The following is a 10,505-nucleotide window of genomic DNA, read 5'->3' as shown; positions in this document are numbered from 1 at the left end:
CTTCTTTTAGATGTCACCCGAACCAAGTGCTATTTAGACAGGCCTTTGAAAAAACCATTTCATTTTAACCAACTGGTATTTATGGATGCCTTCATGCCATTGTCACTTATGTTTTAATCATTGGTGTAACTTTATTTTAACATTAAATTCTTGTAACCTCAGCATGGTGTAAGCACGTTGTTGTTGTCTTTACAAAAGTGTTGTTTATAGGAAGAAATCATCCAGGAATGACTAATCAAGCTGCAACAAGGACCGGGGGGCTGGGGGGGGGGAAAAGAGAGATGCTGAATGATCAGCAACGGCACTGAACATGACCGAAAACAGCGAATATATGCACCAAATATGTTCCAGGGGAAATGTCTTCCTCGCCACTGAATTTGGCTTGAAAATCAAAATGGATGCCTATCTCATGCAACTCTATAAATCAACAACTTCAACTCGCTTGAGAACATGAAGGGAACATAATGCACATCTCAAGGGACAAAAGAGTCCTTATTTTTCCTGTCCTCTCTCCATACACACTTAAATTACCCAGGCGCTTCCTTTGTGCCTAACTTTCACTGACATATCTGTCTCTCTCAACAATCCACTATGATGGAAACCATTATTTGACTGAATTCACTGCCAGGCCTTTGAGGTGCACCCAAGAAAGCTTAGCCGCATGTTGTATTCAGCTTCTTCCGCCTTCCCAGAGGTGGGCTGGTGGCAAGTGGAAAGGATCAGATGAGCAGATTCCTCAAATCAGTGGAGCACTTTTGAATCCTCCAGGATGAACGAGGTGATAAAAATGTACGATGCTATCACCATCCCTCTTATCAATAGCACAACATTGGTCTCTCCACTCCTCTCCTGATAGTTGCTTTGCTATTTGGCTCTTGCTGCCTAGACAGCTTTTGAACCAAGTGGGGTAGAGACTTTGTCTTTCTAGGGGATTAAGAGGCCTCTCAGAGAAAGAGAAGCAGTGGCGTACTCCAGAGTTAGCGAAAGAAAACGGCTTTCACGAAGTCAAGTAAAAAGTTCACTCCATCAACCCTCTGCTGGAGTCTAAAGCTGTCTTTTAAGGAAGAGACATCGCTTCTTTAAAATCTAATTGCAAATTAAAAAACATAAACCATCTCCAGTGCGGGGCTAATGCCGCATCAAATCAATACAGTAATTGTGCCGAGGCAATTGTCGGGGAGGTGGGTGGTGCTCAGCACCTGGCAGACAAAAATAAGGCGACCGTCGAAGCAATAGGCTCCGCGCATTGTGTGCGGGGGAACTGGGTTGAATGAGCACATTTTGTACTATATGAGTGGCTGGCTTCCTCTATTACTCGTGATAAATGTAATAAAAAGAAAGGAAAGAAGAGGCAGAGATGGAAATATTGTTAATGGCTCTTTTTTTGTGCTGGCGAGATTCTTCGTAAAAGGAAAGTTACCGGAATCAAAGTGAGAGGCGGGAGAGAGATTTTAATCTCATACACTGCCTCTCGTATTATCTCCCGTTGCTCAGGCTGCAGCCATTAGAGGGGTGGTTTTTTGGGGTGGGGGTGGGGGCGGGAGGGCAGGGTTCAGCTTGTTTAAAAGTAATCTCATATGGCCACATTCACACCATGCATTTAAAGCACTATACCACTTCAAACAGCCAGAGTCCCCAAAGAATTAGGGGAGCTACAGTCATACCCTCCAAGTCTCCCAATTTTCCAGGGACAGTCCCGGAATTACAAAAGCCATCGCAGCTTCTGATTTAATTCCGGAATGTCCCTATTCCCCCTGCCAGGGCTGGCACTGCAAAGCTCAGGGAGGAGGATGAGTTGGCGCTTGACTCAAGTAGTGGTAGTGGCAGCAGCAGCTGCTGCGAAGGAGCATCCCAAGGGCTCTCCATGGCTGCCACTGCTGGCCTCCTCCCTTGGGCCTGCTGGAAAATGGGTGAGGAGGAGAGGCTCTCGCTGTCAAGGCCCAGTCTCACATGACGGGCCAGGCAGATGGCAGGGACTCCCTTGGAAAGGCAATGGGCTCTCCTTCCTTGGAGACTTTAAAGCAGAGATTGGATGGTGATTGGGTCATGGATGTTTTAGTTGAGATTTCGGCCTTGCCAGGGATGACCCTTGGGATACCTTTCAACGCTACAATTCTATGATTCTAAGCAACCCCCCTCCCAGGTCCCCCACATGCCCCCAGAAACCTTAAAGGCATTTGGTGGCAAGCTCTGAACTCTCGCCATCCACCCTGGTCACTCTATATTCCGTCACCTTTTCTTTGCACTGTGCAATGATACAAGCGGTTGAGCCATCTGACACCCGAGAGACCTTAAGACATTGACATCAATTAGCTCCTTCTCCCGTGGTTATGTAACAGGAAGCATACAGCTACACGAAACACTATTTGACTATAAATATACAGCAGGAGATCAGATGGTGAAACTGTCACCAGAGTTCTGGCAGATGACCACCCCAGACATCTGCGGCACAGTAAAGCCTTGTGAGATACAATGTCATCTGTCATTTATGTTCTTGGCAGTGGGTGGACAGAGAATGAGTGTTGCTTAGATTTGCAGCTGGTGTCTTGTTTGGAAACAGAGAAAGCGCTTAACTATTTTGGGGGGGCGGGGTTGCTTGCATTTGGGGTGCTTATGTGAAGTGAGCGAACTGGTAGTTCCTAGATCATAACCCTAGACTGACCACTCTGAACAGTAAGGTGATGGAGGTGGATCTATGTACAGTCATACCTCAGGATACATCTGCTGCGAGTTGCGTCTTTTCAGGTTATGGACGCGCCGAACCCAGAAGTCCCGGAATGGGTTACTTCCAGGTTCGTGCGTCCGTGACCTGCGCGCATGTGCAGAAGCGCTAAATCGCATTGCGTCAGGCACGTGCGCAGATGCGGCGCTTCATGTTGCAGCCTTTTCATGTTGCAAACGGGCTGCTGGAACGGATCCCATTTGCAACATGAGGTACCACTGTATCCAAATCTCAGCCAGGTAGAGGAGATGCCCTCGAACTTTTCAGCTTTTCAATACTCTTGCTCTAAAACCAACATGATATCGGCTAGAAACCAGCAACCACGCATTGGGCTGGTTAATTTAAGTCAAATTCAGTCTCCTTGGCACCTTCCTCCAACTTTCCCCAGCCCTGCTCTACCCCGCTTTTCTTGCTTTGTGTGCAAATGCAAAGCTTCCTGAACATGAAGAAACTGTGCTGTTTGCCAGTGTTCTGTTGCTGACACATTTACCCCAGAGGGAAAAATGTTGGCGAACATTCTGAGACTTCACAGCTGCTTATTCAAAGATTGGGAAATGGAGGGCGTAAAGAATCAACGCCCAGTTTTTAGCCTGTTTTAGATATAAGATCTCTTGTGAGTTCACAGGTTAGGCATGGCAAAGACTGAATCAAACTGATGATCTGACAAACATTCCTCCCCCCTCCTTTCTTTTTGTGAGCTATGGGCTGATGGCAGATGCTTCACATTAGCATTATTTAGACATTAAGAGACCTATAATTGGAGACGTAACATGTGTCCTCATCATAGTTGACCTTATTTATGGAGGGATCTGACATCTGAATGTCAAATTTGCATGCATGACTTTTCTCTCCCCCCTAATAACCACTTGAATATGCAAATAAAGCAAAGGGTTGCGAAAGAATAAAGATAAATAAAATAGCTATTTTGATCATCTCTGGGAGGATTTGTGTTTGCGTGTTGGATGTGGGGACTAGAGCTGTGATTAGATCCTGTCACTTAATGAGCGGGAGATTGAAGGAGGAGGAGACATTAAGAGATATGAATCCTGAATTGTAAGCAGCCTGCCTGCTTTAAACTGCAGCTTATGCAACCACAAAGAAAGGTGTGACATTAAAAGTGAAGACCAATTTCTCCTTTGCTTAGAGCAGGGACTGTGAACTTCCGTAGTGTTGCTGGGGAGGGGATGACAATGACAGAACCAGTGGTCTGGGGATTGGAGGTGGTCAGTTTCCCAATGAAGTTGGCACCAGCTGCATACACAAAACATTATATCCTGCATACAGTGCACACTGAAATCTTCTTTTTTCTACATAGTCCACACACCATCTGGTCTGGATCTATTGTAGATTTTATGCCCCCTGAAAAGTGCTTTTTCACAAAGCAGTTTCATTCTGAAAAGAAAAGCTCAGTACAGATGGATTCTGCATTCCCCTCACTTGTGTGTCCATTTGATAGCCGATGTGTGTGTAGCTATGTATGTTTCATGTGTGTGTGCATCCACACCTGCCCAGTGATGTTGTGGGTGGGTATATACCAAGATCGAAAGCACCACTTCATTCACATGGGGCAGAAAAAGATGAGACTCACCTAAGCAAGGGAAGGGCTTTCAACACACATATCAAGTAACTGCACATACCCTTGTGGGTGGCAAGACTTAGATTCAATCTAGGCTGAAAACAGCATGCTGAGGAAACTGAATTTTGGTGAAGTGTGAATGGGAAAATAAAGCCCGATGAGGGTTTGACTTGTAATGGGAAAAGGAAACTTGGCAATACCTTGATGTCTGCAAAGACCTAGTGCATTTGCTTCTCATAAACCAGGAGTAGGAAAAAATTACCACCCCCTCCTGACAGGCCGTACCACAGGACTTACACCCAGCACCATGTGACAATTAGTTTTGGTCTATGTTTAGTGTGTGGGTCACAGTTGTTGGCTTTCATGGCTGAAATGTCAAGGGAAATGTGAGGTGTCTTAGATGGAACCGAAGGGTGCTAGAAAACTGAACCGGATGGATGTTTACTCCTTATCCTTAGTGTACCAGACTACCCTTGTGCCCCTGTTTTGCAAGCAAAATTGGATTTCTTCTCCATTCCTACCTTGAGGGCTAGATTTGGCCCCTGTTCCTGAGTTTCCCCACCCTGGCAGCTGTGTAACAAAGGAACAGAAATTGCAATGGAGCTGTGCATCTAGGAGCAGCCTTTACTTTTTTCTTTTCTTTAAATGGCTGGGATTTCAGAGGAGGTGAGCAGGTTTAACTCTCCTCCCAAAGGCAGAACCAAGTGAATGGTTACCACTTCCTGAAGCTGAAGATAATGCTGCAGCAAGGACAAATCCCGCTTATTTATTTATTACTAGGGGGCACTCCCCGTTCTCTCATTGCTCGCCAACCCTGCCTACGCGCTACCAACTCCATTTATTTTCCATTGACTCCCCACCCCACAGCTGCTTCAAGCCCCACCCCCATAGCCTCACAACTCCTCTGAGTCCCTGCTTCCCTGCTTCATTCAAATCTCTGCTGTTGTTTAAATCTGTGATTTTCAAAACCTGCTTGCTCTTTTGCTTCCATCCCTTGTCCTGACTGAATGTAAATCCTCCAATGGGAGCTGCGTGATGCCAGCCTTACATTTCTATGCATATATGAAGATATACATGCCCCAACTTTCTTCCATGACAGAACCCAAGTTGGCATACTGTATTTGTGGTTCCTTGGTGGGCACTGACCATATCTAGACCTGATTTGGACCTGCTTAGTTTCAGCAAGGTGGTGGCCTCAGGTGCCTTCAGGCCGGTGCCTATAACTTGTCACTACTCACATGTTTGAAGAGGTAGTCACAGCAGGAAGGGAGAGCTGTGCCAGGGAAGTCTGGTGTGTGTGTGTCTGTTAGACCTCTGGGTGGACCCCTGCTGGGTTGTGAGCCTTAGCAGATGCCTGATGATGCTGGTCCTGACATGGCCACATTCTCAGGCTCCTCTATTTTTAAATTTCTGATATGGGAGAAGAAGGGGCAGAGTTGAGGAAAAAGCCACCCACTGCATATTCAGTGATATTGCCCCATGTGGATTTGACTTGGGTGTCAGGCTTCTCATTGTCACCTGGTGGACACATATTTCTCTGGCGGCTAGATCCTCATCCTTCAGCACGGATAACAAGAAGGCAGCAGAAGGTTAGGCTGCCCTTTGCACCTGCCCCAAAGCACTCAGGAGAGGATGAATATACCAGCGGGGGGAAAGGCTGTGGAAAATTGGGTCCCACCCATTAAGTCAGCACATTTCAAACGTTCTGCAGCCAGAGGTGTTGACAGAGTCAAGCTTGCTTGATGCTTCCCTGTTCCACCTTCCCTGACTGGAAGTGGAAATGGTGAGGAGGGGGTGTGTGGGGATGAGGGATGGGGTGCCTACTTTGTCATTCAAGGACTCTGGTACCAGGTCAGGGCCAGGCATGGCACTTACTGGGCTTCCTCTGCAGTGAGAATGTTTCATCTCAGCTTACGCATGCCAACTGGAGGCCCCAAAGACCTGGGCAGCACATCACATGAAATGGGCCCCTGATCATGTTCAAAATGGCCTGCAGGGCATGTGGGTTTGTAGCAAACAAGTGTTAGTGGCTTAAGAGGAGGATCAAAGTCTTTATTCCCTGTCTCCATTGGGGTTTTCCTTGCTTCAAGGGAATGATCTGGTGTGAGACATTCTGCTGCAGGAGTCAGAGCTGTTGCCACTGCCCTGCGCACCGCCATATGAAGAAGAAGAAGAAGAAGAAGAAGAAGAAGAAGAAGAAGAAGAGGAGTAGGAGTAGGAGTTTGGATTTGATATCCCGCTTTATCACTACCCTAAGGAGTCTCAAAGCGGCTAACAATCTCCTTTCCCTTCCTCCCCCAGCGGCGTTGCTAGCCTTCTGGCTGCCTGGGGCGGCAAACTCAAAGGCACCCAGCTGGGGGGCGGGGCGTCTGTCGTGCGCATGCATCGCGCGTCACGACACATGTGTCATGACGAACGGCACACACGTCACGATGCACAGTGCATGTGTGCGCAGGAGGCCTACGCCGCGCCGCCGCAGCAAACCCCGCAATCAAGCCGCAGAGTGAGGCAGTCTCGCTCGCATCGGGGCTTAAGTCCTTGATGGCGGCGGCCGTGTCGTGCAGCGGCTGTCGGAGGTGGTCAACCCCGCCCAGCCTGCTGCTTGGGGCAGCATGCCCCCACCGCCCCCATCTTAATACGCCACTGTCCTCCCCCACAACAAACACCCTGTGAGGTGGGTGGGGCTGAGAGACTTCAGAGAAGTGTGACTAGCCCAAGGTCACCCAGCATCTGCATGTGGAGGAGCGAAGACGCGAACCCGGTTCACGAGTCTACCGCTCTTAACCACTACACCACACTGGCTCTCCAGTGTGGCACCAGTGGTCTGATTCTGGCCTGTGCTGACTTTGGCCTGACTTTGGTTTGGAAACTCAGACCAAGCTACGGATCCACTTGTTTGACTCACCTGTGGAACCAGCTGCTGTCTCCAGGATAGCAGCCCTGGCAGTAATGGGCAAACTGCCCTAAAGAAATGGGAAGTTGCTGTAAACCAGATCAGACAAATCATATCAGGTACCCTGACTGGCTGTGTCTCTCCAGAACCTTAGGCAGAGATCAACCTGTTACAAAAACCCTTTAAATGGAAATACAAGGGCTCCAAGCTGAGACCTTTATCATGCAACACATTTGCTCTGCCACTGAGCTATGGGACCTTCAGGGACCAGACGTCCACTGCTTCTGAATAGGGAATTCCAAGGAATCTCAGTATTTCCATGGGCACAACTCAGATAGATAGATAATAGATATGTGGATAGAGAAAAGATATTCTCTTTCTCTCATAACACTAGAATTTGTGGGCAACCAATGAAGATGAATGTTGGAAGACAAAATATAGTACTTCTTCAAGCTGTGCATAGTGGAACTGTGGAACTCACTCCCACAAGAAGCAGTGGTAGCCATCAACTAGGATGGCTTTAAAAGAGGATTGGACCTATTCAGGGAGGAAAAGGCTACCCATGGCTACCAGCCATGTTGGCTATGCTCTGCCTCCACAGTTGGTTGTAGCAATGCTTCTGAATACCAGTTGCTGGAAACCAAAAGAGGGCAGAGTATTCTTGGTCTTGGGTCTTATTTCTTGTTTTCTCATAGGGATCTGATTGGCCACTGTGAGAACAGGATGCTGGACTAGATGAGCCACTGGTCTGATCCAACAGGTTCTTCTTAATTTCTTATGAAAACTACTGCATTGAGTTAATGAGAATGTTTGTGCAAACACTGGCTATTAATTGCATTAAAAAAAAATTCTACAGTATGCATACAATGATAAAGGAGTGAAGAAGTACGAGGCTATTTTGTGATCAGATTCATAAAAGTTATTTACTGTTCTTGATGTTAATAGCTTAATCGCAATAAAGAAAACATACATAAAATATGTATTGATTTGTCCTATGTTCTTTCCAATAGTTAATACAAAGTATTTAATCAGTTTTCTACTGTTATGTATGTATATTAGTTTTCTGTATTCTTTGTATTAATTTAGACATAATTGCGCAGGGAAATATTTTATTCTCCCATCCTTTTATTTTGGGGATCTGTTCCTGCCTTAGACTCCCCCCCCTGCTATTGAATCGGGGGGGGGGCAAAGCAGAGTTTGGAAGGTATAAGCCAGTGAGTTGCTGGCTTTTGACTCCCCTTCCCCCATCAACCTTTTGCCATAAAACTCTAGGAATTGAAAATATAATGGGCTATTCATCAAAAACTCTAAGAGCTGTTAAATCAGTGAACTGTGTGAATATACATTTGTTCCTATTAGGTGTTGAAAAGCGAGAGCCTTGCGTACAGTCACTGCACGGAACATAGCTCATTCAATACATAATGGCCCACAGGCTCTGCGACACACTTGCAGATCTCTATATTGGAATCTGTATCTGCTTATCTACATCTCTATCTATACATACAGCTTTATCTTAATTTGCACTTGTATCTATCTGAAAACTCCCCTAGGCTATCTCAAAGGGTGTGTGTTTTTTAAAAAATAATAATAATTGAAGTGGATAATTTGCTGAAAAGCAGGGAACTCGGGTTCTGAATGTCTGGCCTTGATCTCTGTAGTTGAGGTTGCAGAGAATAAGCAGATTGTTCCATTATGCACTTTCCCATGTGACCCCAATGTTCAGTTTCTTTGTGAGGAGGGAATACAGATTATTTAGGCTGCAATCCTAACCCCATTTACTTGGGAGTGTGTGGAGGAGGTAAAGAGAAATTCGATTCAGTTTGCATATCTACCTAATTCACTTTCTGAATTCACTTTCTCCACAATTTGCATTTCTCCAAATTGTGCAAGTAAGGTATATAAAAATTGATATATTAGTGAAAATAACATATGAAAATACATTACATCAGGGGAAATTGTTTTGCCAAAAAAGAGAGAATATATTAGATGAAAAATGTATATGAAATAAGATTTTGTATCTGAAATATGTATATGAAAATGGCTGACTCCCCTGAGCTGACCTGGTTTCTGCTAAGAAAGAGTTAACTTCATGTACTCCCTGTGATTTATTGCTGGCTGGCTCCCTGACATTGTGAATGAAAGGGAGGCTGCAGGAATGCTGGTGAATGTTGTCCCCCCCCCAAAAAAGAGTGTACCCAATCCCCCAAAGGCAACAGAGAACACTCCTATATTACTAGGAACCCCAGCTCCCCAATGCAACCAAAAGTTCTGTCTGGCTCAGCACTAGATCTAAATGCAGAATGGCTATTCTAAGCTGTAACAGTGCTCTGTGTCTCAAGTGTGCAGACTGTAGGCTCAAATCATTTTATTTAAAAGTGGGGTGTGTGAGAGAGAGATGGGGGACACTTTTATGCAAGTGGGTACCATTGCTATAATGAGTAACTATGAGTTAGAACTATGCAACCACAAAAGCACTGTTAGAATGTGCTGTTGTGGGCATAATCCCCTCAATTTAGTCTATCTCCAGAACTAGGCCCTTTAAATCTTGCAGAGATAGTCTCCCTCCCGTTCTTGCAATAAGAAATGAGGTTGTGTTTCTAGACATCTATGTGAACAGTCACCTGGGATTTCCTTAGCCCTCATAAGCATGCACTCGATTTGCTGCCTGGCAGTTGATGGACAACTTTTGGCTGACAGGTGATTAATTGAAAAGGTGCCCCAGTGAAGGACTAAATGTATTTGTCCTGGGAATCCTATGGAGAGGAGAAATTACTTATGCAATGCAGTATAATGAAGTTGTCGTATTCTCTTTTGACAGCTGGAACAGATGCTTTTATGGCCGTTTAATTGCTTTGGACTTTTAAAACAGGAGACTTCTGAACTGTTAATAACAGTTACGGCATGCCTTTGGCATATGCAGACCTTTACAAAACACAAGGAAAAGCTAGGTCTCCGCCTAGAACAGCTTACAATCTAAATTTTGACAAGATCAAGAAACGCAGAGGGAAAGGAGAGAAAGGCAATGGTAATTTGAGGAATAATGCACACAAATGCAGTTGTTCATACTTAGATTCAGCTTCTATCCAGCAGAGCTATGGAACCTTTTTTATTTTTATTTTTTGGGCAATTTAATCTTTATTGATTTTAAATATTGAATCCATTCACCACAAATAGAACAAAAGAAAAGAAACAAATCACATCAAATACTAAGAAAATATTATATCTAAAATAAAGTTCTTCCATACGCTGAGTCTTCAGTCTTCCTCAGTATGGGTCCTTCGTTTCCTTGTTGACTGCATATTGCATGACCTTTA

The sequence above is a fragment of the Zootoca vivipara genome, chromosome 13 (genome assembly GCF_965207765.1).
Source record: "Zootoca vivipara chromosome 13, rZooViv2.hap1.1, whole genome shotgun sequence".
NCBI lineage: Eukaryota > Metazoa > Chordata > Lepidosauria > Squamata > Lacertidae > Zootoca > Zootoca vivipara.
Note: the sequence above shows the minus strand (reverse complement) of the source record.